The sequence below is a fragment of the Papaver somniferum genome, chromosome 10, assembly GCF_003573695.1.
Source record: "Papaver somniferum cultivar HN1 chromosome 10, ASM357369v1, whole genome shotgun sequence".
NCBI classification, from domain to species: domain Eukaryota; kingdom Viridiplantae; phylum Streptophyta; class Magnoliopsida; order Ranunculales; family Papaveraceae; genus Papaver; species Papaver somniferum.
In genome coordinates, this window is record NC_039367.1 from 117396756 (window position 1) to 117423961 (window position 27206).

Genomic DNA, 27206 nt, shown 5'->3' on the forward strand with positions numbered 1-27206 from the left:
AAAGGAAGGGAGAGATCTTTTTTGAGTAAGAAACAAGTAAATAGGAGAGAGACAGTCTAGAGTAGAGGTCATTCTTGATTCCTCTATCTTTTCTTGTAAGAATATTCAAAGATTGATCAATAAAATTAAGAGTGTAAATCTAAAAATGAGTTGAGTAATAATGAAATCATATGAGGGGTGTAGTGTAGGATTTCCTGCAACTACATAATGGCGCTAGAAACAGGGACTTGAAGATCGAAAGTTGAAAATTGTTGTTGAGAATGTTCAAATCAAGAAAGTGATTAAATAAATCAGTGAACCAGTTAAAAGAAAGATGATTAGAATTAATGAAGATGACAAAGGATTGGAGTGTAATATGATAACAAAAACGATGGTTAATGAATTCCATGAAAACATCAAAGGAAGAATACATAAACGAAATTTTGAAGGAATGAATGTTATGGCGGTAGAAAAGACATCAGCCTTGAAAGATTGGGAAAAGCAAAAAATTACATTCATGGCGGAAGAAATACCAAAAGAAAATTTGAACCACACATCTCCATTGGTTATTATAGTGCCTATTACGCGAAAAGAGAAGGAGACAACAACAAAATCCACGGGAGAATGGATATTGAACAGAACTTTAATCGATACAGGAAGTTCAGTGGATATAATATTTTATCATGCATTCCGGGGAATGGGATTTAAAGATGAAGAAATGTCCAGTTCAACATATTTTATTCACGGCTTTGGAAAATCCACAACAAAACCTAAAGGAGAAATAGTGGTACGAATTCCACTTGGAGAGATCGAAACACACGTAACACTGTGCGTGGTGGATATGGAATCGCCATATAATATGTTATTAGGAAGACCATGGATACATGCGATAAAAGTTGTAGTATCAACGTTGCATCAATGTATTAAATTACCCACACCAAATGGAATAGGTGAAATCAGAGGAGATGCTGACGATGCGAAATTATGTCATCAAATTGAAGTAAAGCATTATGAAGGACAAGCAAAAAAGAAACAATTTCGCAGAAAGATGGCAAAGGAAGCAAAGAAAGAAGAAGAATTTAGAGTATATATGATAAGGGAAAAAGAAGGCAAAGGAATACCCAGCGAAATTTCGGAAGAAGGAGAAAGACCTGTGAAAACAATAAAAGAACCAACACCAATGGAAGAACCTAAACCCAGTTACATTGCCGCAGAACCAACAAAAGAAATAAATGTTGGGACTGTAGAGGAGCCTCTAATGTTTAGAATTGGAACCAAAATGGATATAGAAGAAGAAGAAAGAACTGTCAACTTATTGCGAGAAGATAAAGATATTTTCGCAGGAAACATGGATGAGATACCAGGAATAGATCCATCAATTTCTTGCCACAAATTGGAGATTAACAAAAATGTGAGACCATTTAAACAGAGAATAAGAAAAATTGCAACAACTTACCATTCCCAAATAGAAGAAGAATTACAGAAAATGCTTGAGGCAGGAATTATAAGAGAAGCTAAATACCCAGAATGGATAGCGAATATGGTCATTGTCCCAAAGAAAAACAAGGGAATCAGGATTTGTATAGATTTCACTGATTTGAACAAAGCTTGCCCCAAAGATAGTTTTTTGTTACCCGATATTCCTCAAATGGTGGAATATGCAGCGAGAAATGATAGGGTATCATCTTTATATGGGTACAAAGGGTATAACCAAATTCCTCTCGCTGAAGAAGATCAAGAACATACTGCTTTCTTTGCCCCTAGAGGTTTATATTGTTACACGAAAATGCCATTTGGTTTGCGAAATGCGGGAGCAACATATCAAAGAATGGTAGAGAAGGTGTTCACAAAAAGGATACATAAAACATTAGAAGTATACGTGGACGACATGTTAGTAAAGAGTAAAGAATCTAAAGACCATGTACAAGATTTGAGGGAGATTTTTGAACAAATGCGGCAGTATAACAATAAATTGAATCCTGAGAAGTGTACTATTGGAGTTGCATCGGGAAAATTTTTAGGCTACATTGTATCAAACGAAGGAATACAGGTTGATCCAGAAAAAGTGCAAGCAGTTCGTGACATGCCAACACCAGCAACAATAAAAGATGTACATAAGTTGAATGGGCTTCTAGCTTCGCTGGGGAAATTCATTTCGCGATCATCAGACAAATGCAAATATTTTTTCGATACACTCAAGAAGGGTACAAAATTTAAATGGAGTGATGAATGTGAAAAGGATTTTCAAGGAATCAAAGAACATCTTATGAATACAACTATTTTACAAAAGGCAGAACCAAGAGAAGAATTATTGATTTACCTTGCGACAACGTCACATGCATTAAGTGTTGTGTTATTGGGAGTAGACGCAGGAGTGGAGAAACCCATTTATTACATTAGAAAAACTTTTAATACTGCTGAGAAGAATTACTCAAAGATTGAAAAGTTAATCTTAGCATTGGTCTATGCATCATTTAAGCTCCGCATATACTTTCAAGCACATAAGATAAAGGTATTAACAAAAGTACCAATTGAATCAGTTATGAAGAATTTTAAAAGATCAGGAAGGGTAGAGAGATGGAATGCACAAGTAGGCCACTTTGATATTAAATATGAAATTTTGTCTTCACCAAAATCACAAGTTGTTGCGGATTTCTTGGCAGAATTTCCTTTAGAAGAAGATGAAGCAGTAGAAGAAATGATGGATGTAGAAGAAGAACATGGATATCCAAAAGATTTATTAACAGAACCAAATAGATGGGAAATATTGGTAGATGGATCATCAAATGGAGAAGGAAATGGAGTTGGAATTGTTTTAATTTCGCCTGAAGGAATAAAGATGGCTTTTTCATTCAGATTGGAATTTGCATCCACTAATAATGAAACAGAATATGAAGCTGTGATACATGCTTTAAAATTCGCAATAGAAATGAAACTAGAAAATGCCAGGATCACTAGTGATTCGCAGCTAGTTATCCGCCAAATAAAAGGAGAGTATACTACAAATGAACCATCCTTGAAGAAATACAAGAAGATGGTTGAAGAATTATCAGCGAAAATCCCAAAGATAAAATGGAGGCACATTTCAAGAAAGGATAATAGATCCGCAGACGCTTTTGCTTTCATCTCAAGCATGATGACAGATCCAACTGCGAGATGCATAAAAATACAAACACTTGTGTCACCATCAATAAATAAATAAGAGGAAGATGTGGATGTGATGATGATATATAATGAAAAAGAAGAACAAATGAACAATGTCGCAGACTGGAGAATGGAACTTCACGCATATTTGGCGAAAGGAGAAGCATCAAGAAATAGATTGGAAACACACAAGTTAAAAAGTCGAGCAACGAATTATGAATTAAGAGATGGGTTGCTATACCGAAAATCCTTTAGTGGACCATCACTCAGATGTTTGACACGAGAGGAAGGAGAAAAGGTGCTGAAAATGTTACATAGTGGAGATGCTGGCAATCATAGTGGAGGAAGATCTTTGGCACATAGAGCAAAAATGCAAGGTTATTATTGGCAATACATGCATGAATATGCAAAACAAATATCAAGACGCTGCGAAGATTGTCAGCGATATGGAAAGAAAATACATGCACCAGGAGCACCATTGTCATCTTCAACCAGTGTATGGCCCTTTGGAAAATGGGGCTTAGACATTGTGGGGCCATTTTTACCAGGAACTGGACAAAAAAGATACTTAATAGTCGCAACATATTATTTCACAAAATGGACAGAAGTGAAGGCAGTGCAACATATTCGCGATAAAGATATCTTTACATTCATATTCGAAAATATCATTTGCAGATTTGGAATTCCTGCACAATTGGTATCTGATAATGGGAAACAGTTTGAGGGGTAGAATATAGAAATGTTACTTAATGCATTCAAGATAAAATGTGGAAAGTCCACTCCTTTGTATCCACAAGCTAATGGGCAAGTAGAAGCAACAAATAAAACAATTGCAGATATATTAAAGAAGAAATTGGAAGGACATCACAGATCATGGTGCGAACAAGTACATAATGCAGTATGGGCTTATAATACAACTAGAAGAGAAGCTACTGGAATGTCACCTTTTTGTTTAACATACGGAGTTGAAGCGGTGTTACCAACAGAAGTTGTTATTCCGACAACAAAAAGAGAAGCTTGGGAGAAAAATCTTAGTGCGGGTTTAATTTTAAACAAACTTGATGAATTAGAAGAAAGAAGAGAAAAAGCTTTACAACATATGGAGAATTATCAGCGAAGATTAGCTCGAGAATATAATAAACGTGTCAAAATACGTGAATTTCAACCAGGAGATTTAGTTCTGCGAGAAACACCAATATATCAGCGAGAAAATGGTGGAAAATTAGCGAAAAATGGAATGGACCTTACATCGTTAAGGAGATAGTTGGAACAGGAGCTTATAGATTAATGGATCCACAAGGGAGAGATGTTGGTCATAGATTAGACAAACCATGGAACAGGTTGTATTTGAAAATATATTATCAGTAAGAAGCTTTGAGAAGTTATGAATTCTGAAAAAATAATTACAGAATTACTCATATCAAAGCTTGCCCCAAAGATAGTTTTCTGTTACCAGATATTCCTCAAATGGTGGAATCCGCAGCGGGTATAACCAAATCCCTCTCGTTGAAGAAGATCAAGAACATACTGCTTTCTTCGCCCCTAGAGGTTTATATTGTTACAAAAAAATGCCATTTGGCTTGCGAAATGCGGGAGCGACATACTAAAGAATGGTAGAGAAAGTGTTCGCAAAATGGATACGCAAAACATTAGAAGTATACGTGGATGACATGTTAGTAAAGAATAAAGAAGTTAAAGACCATGTACAAGACCTGAGGGAGATTTTTGAACAAATGCGGCAGTATAACATTAAATTGAATCCTGAGAAGTGTACTATTGGAGTTGCATCAGGAAAATTTTTAGGCTACATTGTATCAAAGGAAGGAATACAGGTTGATCCATAAAAAGTGAAAGCAGTGCGTGACATGCCAACACCAACAACAATAAAAGATGTACATAAGTCGAATGGGCTTCTAGCTTCACTGGGGAGATTCATTTCGCGATCATCAGACAAATGCAAATATTTTTCGATATACTCAAGAAGGGTGTGAAATTTAAATGGACTGATGAATGTGAAAAAGCTTTTCAAGGGATCAAGAAACATCTTATGAATACAACTATTTTACAAAAACCAGAATCAGGAGAAGAATTATTGATGTATCTTGCGACGACTTCGCATGCATTAAGTGCTGTGTTATTGCGAGTAGACGCAGGAGTGGAGAAACCTATTTATTACATTAGCAAAACTTTTAATACTGCCGAGAAGAATTACTCAAAGATTGATAAGTTAATCTTAGAATTAGTTTATGCATCAATTAAGTTCTGTATATATTTTCAGGTGCATAAGATAAAGGTATTAACAAAGGTACCAATTGAATCAGTGATGAAGAATTCTAAAAGATCAGGAAGAGTGGAGAGATGGAATGCACAAGTAGGCCACTTTGATATTAAATATGAAATTTTGTCTTCACCAAAGTCACAAGTTGTTGCAGATTTCTTGGCAGAATTTCCTTTAGAAGAAGATGAAGCAGTAGAAGAAATGATGGATATAAAAGAAGAACACGGAGATCCAAAAGATTTATTAACAGAACCAAATAGGTGGGAGATATAGGTAGATGAATCATCAAATGGAGAAGGAAATGGAGTTGGAATTGTTTTAATTTCGCCAGAAAGAATAAAGATGGCTTTTTCATTCAGATTGGAATTCGCATCCACTAATAATGAAACGAAATATGAAGCTGTGATACATGCCTTAAAATTCGCAATATAAATGAAACTAGAAAATGCCAGTATCACTAGTGAATCGCATCTAGTTATTCCCCAAATAAAGGGAGAGTATACTACAAATGAACCATCCTTGAAGAAATACAAGAATCTCGTTGAAGAATTGTCAGTGAAAATCCCAAAAATAAAATGGAGGCACATTTCAAGAAAGGATAACAGACTCGCAGACGCTTTTGTTTTCATCTCAAGCATGATGACAGATCCAACTGCGAGATGCATAAAAATACAAACACTTCTATCACCATCAATCAATAAAGAAGAAGAAGAAGTGGATGTAATGATAATAGACAATGAAGAAGAAGAACAAACGAACAATATCGCAGACTGAAGAATGGAACTTCATGCATATTTGGCGAGAGGAGAAACACCAAGAAATAGATTAGAAACACACAAGTTAAAAAGCCGCGCAACGAATTATGAATTAAGAGATGGGTTGTTATACCGAAAATCCTTTAACGGACCTTCACTCAGATGTTTGACACGAGAGGAAGGAGAAAAAGTGCTAAAAATGTTACATAGTGGGGATGCTGGCAATCATAGCGGGGGAAGATCTTTGGCACATAGAGAAAAAATGCAAGGCTGTTACTAGCCGTACATGCACGTAGATGCAAAACAAATATCAAGGCGCTGCGAAGATTGTCAGCGGCATGGAAACAAAATACATGCACCTGGAGCACCGTTATCATCTTCAACCAGTGTGTGGCCTTTTGGAAAGTGGGGCTTAGATATTGTGGGGCCATTTTTACCAGGTTCTGGACAAAGAAGATATTTAATAGTCGCAACAGATTATTTCACAAAATGGACAGAAGTGAAAGCAGTATAGCATATTCGCGACAAAGATATCTTTACATTCATATTCGAAAATATCATTTGCAGATTTTGAATTCCTGCGCAGTTGGTATCTGATAATGGGAAACAATTTGAAGGACAGAATATAGAAATGCTACTTAATGCATTCAAGATAAAATGTGGAAAGTCTACTCCTTTGTATCCACAAGCTAATGGGAAAGTAGAAGCAACAAACAAAACAATTACAGATATATTAAAGAAGAAATTGGAAGGACATCACAGAGCATGGTGCGAACAAGTACATAGTGCAGTATGGGATTATAATACAACTAGAAGAGAAGCTACTGGAATGTCACCTTTTTGTTTAACATATGGAGTTGAAGCGGTGTTACCAGCAGAAGTTGTTATTCCGACAACAAAAAGAGAAGCTTGGGAGAAAATTCTTAGTGCGGGTTTGATCTTAAATAAACTTGATGAATTAGAAGAAAGAAGAGAAAAATCTTTACAACATATGGAGAATTATCAGCGAAGATTAGCCTGAGAATGTAATAAACGTGTCAAAGTACGCGAATTCCAACCAGGAGATTTAGTTTTGCGAGAAACACAATATATCAGCGAGAAAATGGTGGAAAATTAGCAAAAAAATGGGATGGACCTTACATCATTAAGGAGATAGTTGGAATAGGAGCTTATAGATTAATGGATCCAGAAGGTAGAGATGTTGGTCATAGACTTGACAGACCATGGAACAGATTGTACTTGAAAAGATATTATCCATAAGAAGCTTTGAGAAGTTATGGATTCTGAAAGAATAGTTGCAAGATTATTCATATCAAAAATAAAATCATGATGTGCGAAATTTTCGTAGAGATAATCACAGAACAATGACATAAAAGAAAGGGGAGAACATTTATGGCGTACACCCTAGTTCACGAATAAAATTTCGCAAGAGGAAAATGTAAGACCTAAAGTACGTCATATTAGGGGGTACCTGTTGCATGGCTCAGGGAAAGGATACACCGCCACCGGAACCTGAGTCATGGAGACTTGGGGTCAATAAAGCCCATTCGGGAGAGACACTTTGGATTCTCAGCTTAAGCATATGACTTGGGTTGGGCGACTAAGGTAATAAGGACTCTCCCAAGGAGTGTAGATCTGATCAAGGCGCCGAGGTACACGGTTGAGTCAAGAGTGCCAGGAACGTTTGAAGCGTACCTTTCCATTCTTGACAAGTCTTGGCTTATACTGCACTCGGCCCGAAGAAAACCCCACTTAGGGTGCAGTCTCGTAACCATAAGCCCTATAGGTAAAAGGGATAAGAGCCTGCGAAAACAACTGGTTGTTTTTAAGACTGGATGGGAGGAGCTAACCTTGTATGGTATAAGTACGCCTCCTTGAAGAGGCAACCAGGGGGAGATAAGGGCGGCACCCTTCATTGGGGAGCTGATAAGTGTCTTAAGACGCAAATGTCATGAGGATTTTTATTCGCAAGGGTATTAAGGCTTGTCATATTTGTGCAACAATCCTGAAGAGCCAATAATACAAAAGAAAAAGATAAGACGAGATCAATGGGTTTTCGCATGAAAGTGCGAAGACGTCCTGCGATTTCGTCGCAAGACGACAATGTCATGGGGATTTATTTTCGCAGAATATTTAGGCCTATCATATTGTCGCAACATTCCTGAAGAGTCCATAATACAAAAGAAAAAGTTAAGGCAATATCAATGGGTTTTTGCATGAAAGTGCAAGGACGTCCTGCGATTTTGTCGCAATGACAAGAGGTGGCATAATAAGACCTTTAATTAGGAAGGCAAAATAAGACCACATGATAAAAAAAATATTTATAAGTATCCGTAAAAGATTATTTTTTGCAAGAAAGATAATGAGAGGCAAGCATGGGAATCAATAAACAAGAAGCATTATCTTTATCATCAACAAAATACTAAAAGGAAAAATTGATTGAAGAAAATTATTCGCAAAAGTGATAAAAGTAAGACAATTCAAGAAGATAAAACTAGATAAGAAGCTCAAGCTTCAGTATTAATTCCAGTGGAAGGAGATAACAGACGTTCTTCGCCAATATTCTCATTATCGCAAGCCTCTCCTTCATTTCGGTTCTGATCTTTACCTTGACTAGCACCTTGATTATCGTCAGCAATTACTTCTTCAGGAGAGATTTCTTTCTCATTTTGATTAACACCAGCAGATGCTTCCTTAAAAGGAATTTCTTCTTCACCTTCCAAGAAATCATCCTCTGCACCACTTTCATAATCATAATCACTATCAGCAGGACGAGGAACTTCATCATCATCTACTTCCAAAGGTTCAATTGATGTAGGAGGAAGAGATTTGGACAATAAAATATCATTTACAAGGACTTCAGCTCGAAGATGAACTTGACGAAGAAGTGCTCTCTGATGATTCCTATCTTGAATATCCTTAAAATAAGAAAGATAATCAAGTCTTCTTTCTGCTCGGTCGCGAGAACCAGTAAGGGCAGAGACGAGCAATGCATTTTCTTTGCGAATTTTGGCATATTTAGCCTCCAAAACAGAAATGGAGGAATGAAGATTCTTCTCAGACTCTGCGAAAGGTAGAATACAAAATTTCAATAAGATGAAGAACTCAGAAAAATATGGCAAAGAAAAGATAGTTAAGGCAGTCAAACTATTATGACTACCTTCCTTTTGCGAAATAAGGTGTTGAATCAAGGACATACAACTATTCTCCCAACGGTCCATTGCGTCATCAAATTTATCTCCAACTAAACCTTTAAGTTGAGACTGAAGATTTTTCTCTTTAGAAATAAGAAAGGCATTTGTCTTCGCAAGAGAAGAATAAGATTCTTCTAATTTGGAATATTGTTCTTTAAGTTGATTCGCCTTTATACTTAAAGCTATTCTAACTTGAATGAGTGTATCTCTTTCAATGATAGATGACTCTGTTACTTCTTTAAGTTCATTTCTCAAAGAGTGGAGAGATTGCTCTTGGTCATCACATACTTTCTGAAGAATGCTAAGTTGTTGCGAAGATATCGCCATCTTGTTTAAACAAGTTCGCTTCTCTTGAGATAAGGTTTTATTCTCATCTGATAAAGTTTTCATCCCTAAATTAGCTTTAGTTAAAGAATAAGAAAGGCGAGATACTCCATTACTTAATAAATCTTGTCTTTGAACTAATTGGGTATTTTCATTGGTAAGATTATTTATATGATCAAGAGAATATGAATAGAGTTTATCTAATTGGTTATATTGATCCATCAAAATTTCTTTATCAACACGAGCATCTTCAACAACAGATTCAAATTGATATCTCTCCATTATTCGTTTCTGATTTAAGGCTTAACATGCGAAAGAGGGATTTCAAGGATAGTTAAATATGGGAAGGATAAAACCATTAAAAAGGCAAATTGAAGACACATATAAGAAAATCATACCTCTCAATTCATCATTCTTCCTGCGAAGATTGTCACGATCCAACAAAACATTCTGAAGCTTTTGATTTTCGAGACGAAGAGCATTACACTCTTTTTCCAAAGCTGTCTGCAAAGCAGCTCTGTCAGAGCCTAAATGCTTGCTCAAAATTTCGCAAACATCAGACTTGACAGGATCAATGGAGGACTTATTTCCATCATCCGGGACTTCAGACAAAACTTTGAAAGCAATATCTATTCCTTCCATGGTTTCTTTCGAAAGGGGAAGAGACTCAGATAGAGAACTGGCAATGATAGAAGGTTGAGAAACATTCTCAATAGGAAGAGAAGAAGTTTCATTCACAGAAGGATCAACAAAGGGGGTTTCAATCAATGAAAGATCAGTTGAAGAAATGAAGTTTGAGGCAGCTTTTTCGCGAATTGGAGATAAGGGTTTATCTTGCGAAGATGTCGCAGGAGATTTAGAAGAGATAAGTAAATGGAACGGAACAGAAGTTTGAACAGTTTTAAGGTGGCGAGATTTCTTGAGAGGTTTATTGACATCCTTATCACCCTTCGAATTACAATCCATATAAGAAACATAGGCAACAATATTATTATTAGAAAAGGATAATGTTTCTTACTACCTTCTCATTCGCAGACTTTGTTTTGTGCGCAACAACTTTATGTTGCGGTTTGGGAATGTTAGGGTTCTGAACCGTAAACTTAGTGTTGGAGGCGCTTTTGCTGAAATAACAACAGTATGGGAATCACATAAACAACATCAAATAAGGCAGTAAACAAGATCAATTTCAGCAAAACCCACAAAGAAGAAAAAAGAAAACTAACCTTGATGAATCCATGGAAAACACTAACAGGATGATTATTTCGAAGAAAATTACGAATGATGAAGATCTGCAGAAGAAATAGTATGAAGATGAAGAAGAACTTAAAAAGATTGAAGGAGAAAGAAGAAAAGTTGTAATAACGGAATTTGCATAAGAACGATGAAGTTGCAGAGAAAATAAAAAGAAAGAAAAAGAGAGTGAGAAAGAATATATATAGAGGGAATTTTTCCTCGAGAAGATAAACACGATTAATACGGGAAGATATAAGCGGTTAAAAAGCAGCGGTTACAAAAGACGTGTCAAGAAATGGATGGAAGAAAGAATACGTGTGATAAATGCAGAATATGAGGAGAGGAACAGCTGCGGAATTTCTCACATCATTTTCTACTTCGCAGAAAAGATATGAGAAGAGGCAAGATGTAGGATCAGAATCTCGCAACAATAATATCTTAGCGAAATTATCAACAACACAACACAACAACGTCGCAAAACAATTTCAGAAATGATATAATAAACGACGTCAGCCAAAATCATGAGAAAGATGTGATGGCCCTGCAAAAATTAGAGGGTTTGCGAGATTAAGATTTGTAAGGTTGCGAGAATGTCGCAAGTCATATTCGAAAATAAAGGACAGATTAGCTGTCATCCACTATGTATTTCCCTATAAATAGTCGTCGGTTGTAAAGGAATGGAGAGATCTTTTTTGAGTAAGAAACAAGTAAATAGGAGAGAGAAAGTCTAGAGTAGAGGTCATTCTTGATTCCTTTATCTTTTCTTGTAAGAATACTCAAAGATTGATCAATAAAATTAAGAGTGTAAATCTAAAAGGGAGTTGAGTAATAATGAAATCATATGAGGGGTGTAGTGTAGGATTTCCTGCAACTACAACGCTATTGAAATATATGTTCCAAATATTTAGGTATTATATGTGTTGTTATAAAAATAAGCCAGCATAAAATGTCAAAAACTAACTAGAATAGTGACTCTTTTGTGAAATATACACAAAAAGTGATGTATTATGTCTTGTTATATAGTGTATTTGCGCATGTTATGACGTGCTTTCTTATCATGCTGGGCTGGGCCACGTGCTTATCTGTGCCGCGTGTTGTGTTGTACTACTGTGCCGATTAAGCTAACCCAGCACAGCCCACGAAACTAACGTGCTGGGACGTGATGCGCTAAATCACGTGCTGGGCTGGGATGGGCTTAGATTTTAGCGTGCTGGGCTGGGCTGTGTTCGTGCTGGCACAACCCAATTTACACCTCTAATTGTGAGGCCTTTCAACCCTTACACCATTCTCTACATATGAACCTTTCAAATCTTTTCTCGTACTCCCTCCGTCCCTAAATAGTCAATTTTAAATTTTGTCCCTAAATAGATGAGCTATTTCATTAAATAGAGGATATTTCTAAAAATTATTCTTTTAATTGATTATTGTTGGTATAAGAAATATGTAAAAGTTGATAGTCATGTTTATATTCGTTAAGTAGGTGTTTTAAAATGATTTTCAATGTGTAATATTTATGAATATCCGTGGTATAATTTAAGAGATAAATCATTTTAAAATTTTACTATTATTATCCATAAGGGAATAATTGTAAAAAATATTTAAAAATACTCCCCTCTCCTCCTTTTCTTAAGAATTGTGCAAACTTGAGCTAGCTCATCTATTAGGCACGAAGGAGTATTTTTCAAAATTTTAACTTAAAAAAAAAAATCGACGTGGTTCCCAAAGTTTTTTTAATTTTTTTTTTGACGGAAAGAGGGGTTTCTAGAAACCCCTAAATTTATTTATTTGATTACCTCATTCAAATTGAGGTTTAGATTGTTATATAACATAAGTAGTAGACATATATACATGTGTACCCTCATGTTTCATCATTATACATTGTACACTGTTATAACCAATTTACAATGTAAAATTTTTGATCTACATGAAACCCAATAAAATGGAAAAAAAGTAATCTGTATAATGGTATTTTGATTAGTCTTCAATCATTTAGAGAATTCTTCTTCATTAAGATAAAATCCTTTGCAGAAGAAGTAGTTTGCGCTAATCTTCATAATAACAATCCATTCCAATAGCCATTAATATTCTTTATATAAATCTTGATCGTCGTCATATCGGGATCGATCGTCTTCAAAGATATGCTTCAATCTCTCATCGGATTTCAATACGAGATCCCAAAGGCTATAACAAAACGCATTAATGGGGATTAGACTTGAAACTATTTGAAGGCATGAAATAGCCATTATATATACAAGATCAGTAACATAAAAATAAAATCCAAAACCTAAATCACAATGTAATTTTTGATTGAAAGCAAGAAAATAACTAAACAATTACAAACCGAAATTTACTCGGAGAATCTGATATATCAGATTCAATCCTAGTAAATCTAGGTTTGAAGAAGAAGAAGATTTGAAAAAAATACTAGGTTTGGATAATTATTTAGAAAAAACGGTTATGGTGAGGATTCTGGAGAGAGGTTTTATTCTTAGTAAAATTCAATGTTCGCATTATATATATTTTTACCTTTAGTATTTTCTTTCAGGTATTTTCACCATATCTCACAATTTCGGCGCCAATTTTTTATGAAAATTAAAATGAATTTGACTCTATTTTTTGATGATGTGTTCTTTTTACGACACTTTGCATTCCTAGCGAAAATGATCACAATTCGAGATGTATAATACCACCATTAACCACGTTTAAATCAACCTTTAAAAATTAACGGTTGAAATTAAAATTAGTAAATGAGAGTTTGGTATCTCGAGACACATTAATTTTTGGTATTAATGTAGACTTTTATAAGAAGATCATATCATTAGCTTCAAACTCATTGACGTTTTGGTATATAAAAAAATATAATGAGGAAATGAAATAACACAGACACCAGAAGTTTTGTTAACGAGGAAACCGCAAATGCAGAAAAACCCCGGGACCTAGTCCATATTTGAACACCACATTGTATTAAGACGCTACAGACACTAGCCTACTCCAAGTTAACTTCGGACTAGAATGTAGTTGAGCCCTAACCAATCTCACACTGATCAAGGTACAGTTACGCTCCTTACGTCTCTGAATCCCAGCAGGACTCTACGCACTTGATTCCCTTAGCTGATCTCACCCACAACTAAGAGTTGCTACGACCCAAAGTCGAAGACTTGATAAACCAATCTGTCTGACACAGAAAAGTCTATTGAATAGATAAATTTGTCTCCCACAGATAAACCTATGAGTTTTGTTCCGTCTTTTGATAAATCAAGGTGAACAGGAACCAATTGATATACTAGACTTATATTCTTAAAGAACAGCCTAGAAATATCAATCACCTCGCAATAATCTTAATCGTATGGTAGCGAAACAAGATATTGTGGAATCACAAACGATGAGATGAAGATGTTTGTGACTGCTTTTTATCTTGCCTATCAGAGATTAAATCTCGAGCCAATATTAGAGAAGATAGTACTCAATCACGATAGAAAACAACAAGATCAGATCACACAACAACAGATAAAATAGTTGGGTCCGGCTTCACAATCCCAATGAAGTCTTTAAGTCGTTAACCTACAGGATTTTAGAAAAACATAAGGTTAAAGGAGAATCGACTCTAGTCGCAACTAGTATCACACATGAGGTATGGGGATTAGGTTTCCCAGTTGCTAGAGTTCTCCTTTATATAGTCTTCAAATCAGGGTTTGCAAGCAATGTAACCTTAGTAACAAAGCATTCAATATTCACCGTTAGATGAAAACCTGATTAGACTCAAGCTAATATCTTTCAACCGTTAGATCGAACTTAACTTGTTACACACAAATGAAAAGTGACTTCATTGAGATATGAGTAACCGTACCTAAAAGTGTGCACCTTTGTTGGCTCAACAATAGTTAACCGAAGTTAGCCATATGAACACTTTCATATCAACCTTATTCATCTTAACCATAACTAGTTCAAATGACTCAAATGAAACTAGTTTTTAGATTTGTTCAATTGTTTATATTATCATAGAAGTATAAGACACAATTGAAGCGAAATCGATTTTGATTCATTCGAATCAAGTTATGAACATTATAGCCACAGTTTGCAAAAGATTGCATTTCTTAATATATAAATGTATTAGTTCATGAACAAACCGATTTTAGAACATTACCCATTCAAGTATGGGAACAGGTACGGATACCTTAGAGACCGGACTGAGTTTGGATTCGCAAGTACACGAACTGGTACGCATACCACAACTTCGGTAAGTCCCGGAACTTGAACCTCACGCCAGTACGTATGCCGGTATGCGTACTGAGTTCCAGGACCTTGACAAACCAAACAGTACGCATACGGGTATGCATACCATGGTTCCCGGTCTTGGATTACACATATGCAAGTACACATACTGTGCTTATATCCAATTGTTCTAAACTCTCATTTCAACCATTGAAACATTCTCGGAGGATGGGAATAGCTATCTCACACAAACTATTAGCTTCAAAGCAATTTTCAAGTGATCGACTGATCAATACGAAACATTCTGAGTCTACATCAAATGATTGTCTCACACAAATCATGTAAGATGTTACCAGGTGATTTTCACATGATCATCTTTTGACTTTCGTCAAGAATATAAGATGAACTTGGTTAAAGCGAAAGCTTACCAACACATAGTTCAAGAAATATGTAAGTGAGTTAAACTCAGCTCGAAATATCAAATGTGTATAATTGAAGTCTATATAGCTATACGACTTTTGTCTCAAATAAGAGATAAAGTAGATAGACTTTTGAGTGATATACGAGTTCAAGTCTCCACATAACTTTTGTTGATGAAGTTCCACAAGATCCCCTTAGTAGTTCTTCGTCTTCAATCGATGAACGCCGTGAAGTGTAATGCTCAACTACAGTTTCTATCCTAATCCGAGACTTAGCTATAAGTAGACTAGAAATCAAGACTTATAGTTTTGGAAACTAAACTTGACAACAAGCTTGAGATAGCGACGCTTACGAGTTCGACCGAGCAGTGCTCTAACAATCTCTCCCTTTGTCAATTTTAGCGACAAAACTATCAACACGTATGGAATATAAAATAAATAAACTTTGTATCTATCATTCCAAATGCTTGATTTCCTTGGTTCTTCAACATTACTCGAAATCTTCGTCACTTACAAGTACTCCAGTGATTCTAAATATGTTCAACTCAGCATCATAGTTGTTGAAGATCCGTAGCCATAACAATGAGAAAACAAAAGCTCTCAATCATTGTTATACAGTGTCATAGTATTATTACACAACATCAAAGTCCAATTGTATCAAAACTTTGACAACAATACTATAGTGATATGTATCATGATGGTTTTCAAATAGTGATTGTAGTAGTGGTAAAAACTGGGTCTTTTCAGACTTGTGAAGAAAACAATTTTTATAGATTTAAATTAAACAGGCAACTAAATAAAATAATTCAAAGTTTTGGAGAAAAAATACCAAGACTAGGATTCCACCATTGACCAAATAAATAGTAAGCTCTAAATAATATTCATGCAATTTTATCTTTAAAAATAATTCTAATATTTGCCTCAAATATATTCTTGAAGTTATAGTTGTAATCAAAGAGTATAAAACATCAAAAGTATTTAAAACCCAGCATGCTTCATCAAATTAATTCACAACTATTCAATATGAACTAATATTTCAATTCAATCCCATGCAAATAATCAAATAATAATATTGCAAATAAATAGTAAAATTAGAATTATACCAATTAATGTGGAACAATGGCTTCCTCCGTCGCCTTGGCTAATGGGTTTAGCTCCTCATCCCAAAAACACACTCACAAGATAAATTCATGGCTAAAATAGGTGTTTTTATTGATGTATAAGATGAAACAGGAAATTGTAACGCTGTAAAAGTGTTACAGCGTCACCGTTACAAAGGGGTCACTGTTACAAAAGAGTATGGTAATTTAAGACTGCTGTAAACGATAACTATCTACTGCTGTGAAACAACAACAGTGGTAAGAAAATAAGTCTGCTGAAGAACGACGGACTCTGCGAGTCTGTTCTTCGTGTTCTTCAGAAGCTTTAATGGCAGCAGCAGCAGCAGCGTTGTCTCCTCTATAATTGCTTCTCCTAGGCTCTCATCGACTCCAAACTCTCTCCTAAAGGTTTCTAACCTTTCTTTGATGTAAACCAACACTTATATAGCCTTCAGATTCCCTAGAAACTCGATCAAATTCGAGAATAAATCTCTTATTCTTCACGTGCAGTTTGAACAATAATTCCATCTGTCGATCTTTGTATGCGTCTGTGAGCTATTCTATTGCTCCCAAAATCTTCTCTGACTTGAACTCAACTGTTTTGAAGTATATCCCACGCAAGAATCTCTCCCAAATCTTTCAAACCAATTCAAAACCCTAAACAGGGACCGTGTGCACTGTCTTGACTTTGTGTGGATTTTCTGACTTATAAAACCCAATTAGATGGGTCCAATCGATTCTAACAGGTCCCTTATGTCTTGTAGAGTCCGTGGGTACCAAATTTGCCCATTGAATCGCCTGCTAGGTCGCTCAAATCCTTGATCCAAAACTGTTGACGCTGCTGCCTTTTTTTCCGCCAAAATCCAGTTTTGAAACTTTGAAGATGACCTCCCCCTATCCAGTTCCGGTCTCCCTTTAGCAGATGCCTGGAAATGGGTCACCCCTTAGTAATTAGGTTACCCCTTATCCAAAATCAAGGGTCCGTATAGCAAGTGTCCTCTGGGGCATTTTCCGCACTTTTTTCGGGGTTCCTCCGGGGTATTTCTGGGGTACTTCCGGTACACTTCTGGGGCGCTTCCGGTACTCTATCAACAGAGGTCCAAACGCCGCATTTTCAGCCAATTTCGCCGCAAAACTTTATTCTTCTAAAAACACCTACAAATAAATAAAATATCCAAATAAGTACAATATCGAGCACTAACAATATATATAATTGAGATAAATTAGACACATAAATGCGTCTATCATATCACTCCCCCTTAGTCAACACTTCATCTCACATGAAAACCACTCCCCCCTACATAATGATCCGTAAACCATATGTATTTGTAGTGTGAACTACATATTAATTCTCCCCCTTTTTGTCAATAAATATTGGCAAAGGTACGAAAACTAGTGGGATCCTAATGAAATTTTCATAGAGATATTTCATGACCAAAAGAGAACATATCAACTTTGTTTAGATGCAATCGTATAGCCGAAACTAAATGCATTCATCAAGGAGTTAATAAAGATACAAGAAAACTCCTACAATATTCCACACCCTCACTCCCCAGAAAGATTTGACAATTAAGCACAAGTTCAATTAAGAACTCTCCCCCATAAAATGTCATTCCTGAAAGAACAACAAGAGCTACCTTACTTTCACAAGAAAACAATGGTTTTTTGGACAATAACAAATCACATGAAACATGAATTTGTATCCAAAATACTCAATTAAATTAACCACAAGAGAACCCGTGATTAATTTAAGAGGAAATGCTCACATAAGAGAACTTATGGAGCCGTACAGTACTTACACAAAGATGTGGATCAGGGAAAGACCAATACTGCGGAATATTCAAAGATTCATTCTATTTTTTCATCAATATTTGCATAGAGACATGTTATAGACTTAATCTTTGTAGACAAAAGTTCATCCTATCTTCCATCAATATTTGTATAATGACATAATATGCTTAACTTTTGTTTGTCAAAAGTTCATTCAATCTTTTATCAATATTTGCATAATGACATATGAAATACTTAACTTTTGACATATATGGGACAATCATAGTTCACGGACGCAAACACACATATCCCGTAACAAGTTGCAATATATGAAACCATAAAGATTAATACTGCAAAAATCATCTTCCAAATAAACTTTAGAATTTAAATAAATAAATCTAAAAACATTGCGAGATGAAAATCGTTGGAAATAGCTATGTGTACTCACAATAATGGATATTCCAAACCCTAGTTATCCTTCCTAAAATACAAGAATAAATTCTCATAAGAAGTTTCCTAGACAATAAGGCCTCTAAAAAATTCTTTATCGTCCCCGAACTCCTTGTCGTCAACAGCCATAGGAACGTAAGATTCATGAAGAAAGAAGTCAGTTCCAATAAACCTTCTAGACTGATGACGAACTAGGGCCTTTTGAATTTCGAGAGTCCTAAAAACAATAGCCTTTATTTCCTGAATATCCTTTCTTGTTTATCTTTTTCCTTCATTATTGATGGCTTAACAATCATATTAACATCATTTCCATCAGAAGACATAATGCTTGGATTCTCCATACCAGTATGAGATTGTGAGAGAATTTCACAAATCAGAATCAACAAGCAATCTTGTGATAAAACGAGTTTTCAGAGAAAGAAAGAAGGAATGTAGAGTTACAGAACCTTTATACACTTAAAAAGGATTCACGAACGCACAACTCACAACCCTAAAGAAGGCAGAATTTTCGATATTAACCCTCTTTTATTGATTAAACATAGTAAACTCCTTTCAATATCTATTAGATATGAAAAAAATGGAAGAAATTCCAAAACCGTGAAAACAAGACAAAAAAAAAAAACAAACATGAAAATTCCTTTTTTTTCTTTTTCTTTTCCTAAAGCCCGAAGTATGCAAACCATTGTTTCTTTTTAACCAGGAACATGAGAAAAGATACACAACCAACACATTTAAGTTTTGCTGGGTGAACAATAATCTGTCCACCATAACCTTCTTGAATGGAATTCTTAGAACCCTGTTTCACAGACTGTTTAGACCGTATTCTTTTCTCTAGTGGTCTAATTTTTTCTTTGGAAATTAACTTCTTTGGGGAAGAGATAAGATTACATACCTGAGACGACTTCTGAACAAACTTGAGCATGTTTGCTAATCGATTTGCTCTTCGTTGAAGTTTATTGACATATTTTATTTTATGTTTGTACTTGAAACAATTGGGGAGTTCATGACCCTTGAGAGTACAATTAGAACATGTCAATATGGAGGATGGTTCAGATGTCATAGTTGTGCAAGCTTCTAGACAAATGGTAGAACCTGAAAAATTAGAAACTGGATTTCCAGTAGACAAATAGAAATCCATTTTATCTTCCAAGGTGGTTGAAGTTTCTCCTGGAACAATATCGATATTGATGTATGTATTGCTAAAATTGTCAAAATCAATATTTTCACAGAGGAGTGTAACATTTGATTTTTCTTCTTCATTATAAACATAGTGATCAGACATTTCATCAAGAGTTGCAGCAAGACCTTTGTTTCCAGTGTATTTTCTACGATTTGGACATTCATTTGCAAAATGAACAAAACCTTTACACTTGAAGCACTGTGGTATATCATCGTCATCAGTATCGTCGGTATCCCTGTTTTTAGGAGGAACACGATTATGAGGTTTAACTGATGACTTGGGTTTATATTTGGTGAACCGTTTACTTCTCTTCAAAATAAGATCTCTAAACTGTCTTTTGATGAAAGAGAATACTTGTCAAGGTCTTCATATAATGAATCAGTCTCAGAAGGATCATCTTCATAGATGCCAACACTTTTACTTTTATCAAGTAATTCAGTGTTCTTTTGTGCTTTGAAAGCAATATCCTTTCCAGATTTTGATACATGCTCATGATAAAATATCTTTAACTTCCCAACGATATTATTTCTGGAAAGCGCATCAAGGTTATTTCCTTCAACGATGATATGTTTCTTAGAATCGTATCTAGATGGCAATGATCTGAGAATTTTCATCACAATGTCCTTTTCAGGAATAGTCTTACCCAACGCAAAAGATGCATTAACAATTTCAGACACTTAGTAATTAAACTCATCAAATGAATCTTCATCTGCCATACGAAGGTTTTCCCAATCAGAATTTAGGTTTTGAAGCCTAACTTCTTTTTCACAGGTATTCCCTTCAAATACGGTTTCTAAGATATCCCAAGCATCTTTAGAACGAGTGCACGTAGTCACATGGTGTTGAAGATCTGGGGAATAGCATTGATGATTCCATTCAATCCGTCAGAATTTTGCTTTGCAGCAAGAATATCGACAGCATCATAATCACTGATATCCTTTGGAATAGCTACATTGCCTAATGTAACAACCGGAGGAAAATAGTCATTAACAACATAAACCCATGATTGAAAATCATGCGCTTGAAGAAAGGTACGCATAACAATTTTCCATCATAGGTAATTCGAGCCATCGAAGTCTGGTGGCACGTTTATAGAGATGGCACTTCTGTCCATAGAGTCAGATCGCTACAAACACACACTTATAAGGTGGTAAACGTGTTTGTCTGTGATGATACCAATTGAAACGCGGGGGTCAAACAACCACACCCAATATTTCGCTTAACAATCTGTATGGAAAAACTTCAATATAATTCTAAGAGAACCAACTAGACAGTCAGAATCAATCAATGGAAATATATCCAAGAGTTTGTATCTTTGTTTCACAATGTAATCAGTAAATCACACAGATAGAAATCCGCGAGCCTGATTATTATGAGAAACAAATTGAACGGTAACACAAACCAATGTTCAAGTGTCAATCAATATAATCAATAACGAAAGGTTAGATTCTCAATTGATTGAACTTACGCACAACCTGTGAATTTCAATTAAATAAAAAAATATAATACGTAAATGAAATAACACAGACACCAGAAGTTTTGTTAACGAGGAAACCGCAAATGCAGAAAAACCCCGGGACCTAGTCCAGATTTGAACACCACATTGTATTAAGCCGCTACAGACACTAGCCTACTCCAAGTTAACTTTGGACTAGGATGTAGTTGAGCACTAACCAATCTCACACTGATCAAGGTACAGTTACGCTCCTTACGTCTCTGAATCCCAGCAGGACACTACGCACTTGATTCCCTTAGCTGATCTCACCCACAACTAAGAGTTGCTACGACCCAAAGTCGAAGACTTGATAAACCAATTTGTCTCACACAGAAAAGTTTATTGAATAGATGAATCTGTCTCCCACAGATAAATCTATGAGTTTTGTTTCGTCTTTTGATAAGTCAAGGTGAACAAGAACCAATTGATATACCGGACTTATATTCCCGAAGAACAGCCTAGAAACATCAGTCACCTTACAATAATCTTAATCATATGGTAGCGAAACAAGAAATTGTGGAATCACAAACGATGAGACGAAGATGTTTGTGACTACTTTTTATCTTGCCTATCGGAGATTAAATCTCGAGCCAATCTTAGAGAAGATAGTACTCAATCATGATAGAAAACAGCAAGATCATATCACGCAAATACAAATAAAATAGTTGGGTCTGGCTTCACAATCCCAATGAAGTCTTTAAGTCGTTAACCTACAGGGTTTTAGAAAACCTAAGGTTAAAGGAGAATCGACTCTAGTCGGAACTAGTATCACACAGGAGGTGTGGGGATTAGGTTTCCCAGTTACTAGAGTTCTCATTTATATAGTCTTCAAATCAGGGTTTGCAATAAATGTTACTTTGGTAAAAAAGCATTCAATATTCACCGTTAGATGAAAACCTTATTAGACTCAAGCTAATATCTTTCAATCGTTAGATCGAACTTAGCTTGTTACACACAAATGAAAAGTGACTTTATTGAGATATGAATAACCGTACCTAAAAGTGTGCACCTTTGTTGGCTCAACAATAGTTAACCGAAGTTATCCATATGAACACTTTCATATCAACCTTATTTATCTTAACCATAACTAGTTCAAATGACTCAAATGAAACTAGTTCTAGAGTTGTTCAATTGTTTATATACTCATAGAAGTATACAAGACACAATTGAAGCTAAATCGATTTTGATTCACTCGAATCAAGTCTTGAACATTATAGCCACGGTTTGCAAAAGATTGCATTCCTTAATATATAAATGTATTAGTTCATGAACAAACCGATTTTAGAACATTACCCACTCAAGTATGCGAATAGGTACGCATACCTTAGCGGCCGGACTGAGTTTGGATTCGCAAGTACGCGAACTGGTACGCATACCACAACTTCGGTAAGTCCCGGAACTTGAACCTCACGCCAGTACGCGTACCGATATGCAACTGAGTTCCCGGACCTTGAAAAACCAAATAGTACGCATACGGGTATGCATACCATGGTTCCCGGTCTTGGATTACACATATGCAAGTATGCATACTGTGCTTATATCCAATTGTTCTAAACTCTCATTTCAACCATTGAAACATTCTCGGAAGACGGGAATAGCTGTCTCACACAAACTATTAGCTTCAAAGTAATTTTCAAGTGATCGAATGATCAATACGAAACATTCCGAGTCATGATTGTCTTACACAAATCATGTAAGATGTTACCAGGCGATTTTCACATGATCATCTTTTGACTTTCGTCAAGAATATAAGATGAACTTAGTTAAAGCGAAATCTTATCAACACATAGTTCGAGAAATATGTAAGCGAGTTAAACTCAACTCGAAATATCAAATGTGTATAATTGAAGTCTATATAGCTATACGACTTTTGTCTCAAATAGGAGATAAAGTAGATATACTTTTGAGTGATAAATGAGTTCAAGTTTCCACATACCTTTTGTTGATGAAGTTCCACTAGCTCCACTTAGTAGTTCTTCGTCTGCAATCGATGAACGCCGTGAAGTCTAATGCTCAACTACAGTTTCTATCCTAATATGAGACTTAGCTATAAGTAGACTAGAAATCAAGACTTATAGTTTTGGCATATAAACTTGACAACAAGCTTGAGATAGCAACGCTTACGAGTTCGACCGAGCAGTGTTCTAACAATCTCCCCCTTTGTCAATTTTAGCGACAAAACTATCAACACATATGAAATACAAAATAAATAAACTTTTTATCTATCATTCCAAATGTTTGATTTACTTGGTTCTTCAACATTACTCGAAATCTTCGTCACTTCCAAGTACTCCAGTGATTCTGAATATGTTCAACTCAGCATCATAGTTGTTGAAGATCCGTATCCATAACAATGAGAAAAAAAAGCTCTCAATCATTGTTATACAGTGTCATAGTATTATTACACAACATCAAAGTCCAATTGTATCAAAACTTTGACAACAATACTATGGTGATATGTATCACTCCCCCTAGTCAATACTTCATCTCACATGAAAACCACTCCCCCTTACATAATGATCCGTAAACCATATGTATTTGTAGTGTGAACTACACATTAATTCTCCCCCTTTTTGTCAATAAATATTGGCAAAGGTACGAAAACTAGTGGGATCCAAATGAAATTTCCATAGAGATACTTCATGACCAAAAGAGAACATATCAACTTTGTTTAGATGCAATCGTATAACCAAAACTAAATGCATTCATCAAGGAGTTAATAAAGATACAAGAAAACTCCTACAATATTCCACAACCGCACTCCCCACAAAGATTTGGCAATTAAGCACAAGTTCAATTAAGAACTCTCCCCCCATAAAATGTCATTCCTGAAAGAACAACAAGAGCGACCCTACTTTCACAAGAAAAGAAGGGTTTCTTTGGACAATAACAAATCATATGAAACATGAATTTGTATCCAAATTACTCAATTAAATTAACCACAAGAGAACCCGTGGTTAGCTTAAGCGGAAATGCTAACTTAAGAGAACTTACGGAGCCGTACAGTACTTACACAAAGATGTGGATCAGGTAAAGACCAATACTGCAGAATATTCAAAGATTCATTCTATTTTTTCATCAATATTTGCATAGAGACATGTAATAGACTTAATATTTGTAGACAAAAGTTCATCCTATCTTCCATCAATATTTGCATAATGACATAATATGCTTAACTTGTGTTTGTCAAAAGTTCATTCAATATTTTATCAATATTTGCATAATGACATATGAAATACTTAACTTTTGACATATATGGGACAATCATAGTTCACGGACGCAAACATACATATCCGTAACAAGTTGCAATATATGAAACCATAAAGATTAATACTGCAAAAATCATCTTCCAAATAAACTTTAGAATTTAAATAAATAAATCTAAAAACATTGCAAGATGAAAATCGTTGGAAATAGCTATGTGTACTCACAATAATGGATATTTCAAACCCTAGTTATCCTTCCTAAAATACAAGAATAAATTCTCATAAGAAGTTTCCTAGACAATATGGCCTCTAAAAAATTCTTTATCGTCCCCGAAAACTCCTTGTCGTCAACAGCCATAGGAACGTAAGATTCATGAAGAAAGAAGTCAATTCCAATAAACCTTTTAGACTGATGTCGAACTAGGGACTTTTGAATTTCGAGAGTCCTAAAAACAATAGCCTTTATTTCATGAATCTCCTTTCTTGTTTCCTTCAACTCTTCAAGAACTCCAGAAAACTTTTGTTGATTAGAAGGAACAACTCATGGTTTTCTCACATTCCTCCTTTTTCTTTTCAAAGTTGAAGGTACAAGAGATTTATCTTTTTCCTTCATGATTGACGGCTTAACAATCATATTAACATCATTTCTATCAGAAGATATAATGCTTGGGTTCTCCATACCAGTATGAGATTGTGAGAGAATTTCGCAAATCAGACTCAACAAGCAATCTTGTGATAAAACGAGTTTTCAGAGAAAGAAAGAAGGAATGTAGGGTTACAAAACCTTTATACACTTAAAAAGGATTCATGTACGCACAACTCACAACCCTAAAGAAGGCAGAATTGTCGATATTAACCCTCTTTTATTGATTAAACAGAGTAAACTCCTCTCAATATCTATTAGATATGAAAAAAATGGAAGAATTCAAAAACCGTGAAAACAAGACAAAAAAAAAAAAGAAACAAAACATGAAAATTCCTTTTTTTTTCCTTTTCTTTTCCTAAATCCTGAAGTGTGCAAACCCTTGTCTCTTTTTAACCAGGCACATGAGACAAGATACACAACCAACACATTTAAGTTGTGCTGGGATGAACAATAATCTTTCCACCATAACCTTCTTGAATGGAATTCTTAGAACCCTGTTTCACAGACTGTTTAGACCGTAATATTTTCTCTAGTGGTCTAATTTTTTCTTTGGAAATTAACTTCTTTGGGGAAGAGATAAGATTACATACCTCAGACGACTTCCGAACAAATTAGAGCTTGTTTGCTAATCGATTTGCTCTTCGTTGAAGTTTATTGACATATCTTGTTTTATGTTTGTACTTGAAACAATTGGAGAGTTCATGAACATTAAGTGTACAATAAGAACATGTCAATATGGAGGATGGTTCAGATGTCATAGTTGTGCAAGCTGATAGACAAATGGTAGAACCTGAAAAATTAGAAACAGAACTTCCAGCAGTCAAATAGAAATCCATTTTATCTTCTAAGGTGGTTGAAGTTTCACCTGGAACAATATCAATATTGATGTATGTATTGCTACAATTATCAAAATCAATATTTTCACAGAGGAGTGAAACATTTGATTTTCCGCCTTCATTATAAACATAGTGATCATACATTTCATCAAGAGTTGCAGCAAGACCTTTGTTTCCAGTGTATTTTCTACGATATGGACACTCATTTGCAAAATCACCAAAACCTTTACACTTGAAGCACCGTGGCATATCCTCGTCATCAGTATCATCAGTATCCCTGTTTTTAGGATGAACGCGATTATGAGGTTTAACTGATGACTTGGGTTTATCTCTGGTGAACCGTTTAATTCTCTTCAAAAGAAGATCTTTAAACTGTCTTGTGATAAAAGAGACTGACTTGTCAAGATCTTCATATGATGAATCAGTCTCAGAAGGATCGTCTTCAGAGATGCCAACACTTTTACTTTTATCAAGTAATTTAGTGTTCTTTTGTGCTTTGAAAGCAATACCCTTTCCAGATTTGGATACATGCTCATGATAAAAGATCTTTAACTTCCCACCGCGATTATTTCTGGAAAGCGCATCAAGGTTATTTCCTTCAACGATGGCATGTTTGTTAAAATCGTATCTAGATGGCAATGATCTGAGAATTTTCATCACAATGTCCTTTTCAGGAATAGTCTTACCCAATGCAAAAGATGCATTAACAATTTCAGACATTTTGTAATTAAACTTATCAAATGAATCTTCATCTGCCATACAAAGGTTTTCCCAATCAGAATTTAGGTTTTGAAGCCTAACTTCTTTTTTACAGGTATTCCCTTCAAATACGGTTTCTAAGATATCCCAAGCATCTTTAGAACGAGTGCACGTAGTCACATGGTTTTAAAGATCTGGGGTAATGGTATGGATGATTGCATTCAATCCGTCAGAATTTTGCTTTGCAGCAAGAATCTCGACAACATCATAATCATTGATATCCCTT